The following is a 1505-nucleotide window of genomic DNA, read 5'->3' on the forward strand; positions in this document are numbered from 1 at the left end:
TGGCTAAATCCTAGTCTATATGATCAAAATGCACATGGGTGAATGGATAAGACAATGGAAATATGCAAGATATCAACTCCCCCAAACTTGTTCTTTTACTTGTCCACAAGTGAACTTTCTAGAATTCATAGAGAGAGAGAGGTTTTAAGGTGGGGAGCTCATAGCGAAAAGAAACACAACTAGCACTCAACTCAACATCTAATCCAACCTGAGCACACTCTCTTATTACACTCTAGCTTCTCTAGGCCTATCTCAACTCCTTTTTACCCTTATTCTCATCATCAAGCATCCACACATTCAAATCAACCAACTCTCACATTCATTAAGCATAAAACATTGAGTGAATTCTTGCAAATGGTCAATTGGTTCAAATCATTTGGTTGAGTAAGGGAAGGCTTTTATTCAAGTGGGTCAAAAGGTTCAAAATCCATGATCTTTTAAAGTGGTTTACTCTCAAAACAAGTAGCCTTGACATTGCACATAATATATCTAAGAAAGGGACCAACTCATGCATACAATGCTCAATCTCCATTGTTCTACCCTTTTCCCAAACATACAAGTTACACAATCACTTCCCAATGTCAAACCCAACTCCCATCTCTCACCAAAAGATCCCAAGGACACTTTGCACATAAAACACTTTTTCTTTGAAATCTATAAAGGATTTTCTCAACTTCCAAACAAATCTTAGCTCTAAACAACTTTGCTATCCCCCTTTTCTTTCTTTTTCTCTTTTTTATATATATATATATATATTTTTTTTTTTTTTGGACCAAGACTTTTCATAAACTCTAGCTAGACGTTTATCTATTTATTCTAATAAGATTATCCATTTAAACACAAAGAGTCTATTCTTTTCCTTTGAACTTTTCATGCTTCCAAACCATAGTCACAACACTCACCCCCACCTATAGCTAGACAATATAGTGCCTAATCTAGCAAGAATAAAGACCAAGCATTGTTGTTCCCGATACTCTCAACATTATGCACATGTAAGGCTTTCCGAAAAATGCTTCACTCATCAAATAATGAAAGCTCAAAAGGAGGGAAAGGTTTTGGGAATGGTGTACCACTCGAGTTTGTCAAAAAGATTTGCATAAAGGATGTGACAACTCAAGTGTGTATATCCATGACTCAGTACACAAGGGACCATAAGCAAGAAGCATTAAGTTCGCTCAGTTCAAACAAGGTTGTAGTTGGCTTCAAAGGTTGAGTTTCAGCAATCAACAAGTTTCAGGAAGAGTTTTCAAAGCTCGAAAGCATACAAGTCTTTTTGAGAGGTGCATAAGCTACTCAGGTGCAAAGTAATGTTCTTTACAAGGCATTTCAAATCATTGCTCCCAATGCAAGTAAATGCAACCTATATGCTCTAGACTCTCCCAGAAATGCAAATGATGCAAACTAAATGATTTTTTTTATTATGCAAATAGGTATGCAATGCATGACTCAATGAAACAACATCAAAGCAAACATGATCAAATACTTGGTACCTCCCCCAAACTTAA

This window comes from Brassica oleracea, chromosome C4 (genome assembly GCF_000695525.1).
Source record: "Brassica oleracea var. oleracea cultivar TO1000 chromosome C4, BOL, whole genome shotgun sequence".
Classification (NCBI taxonomy): Eukaryota; Viridiplantae; Streptophyta; class Magnoliopsida; order Brassicales; family Brassicaceae; genus Brassica; species Brassica oleracea.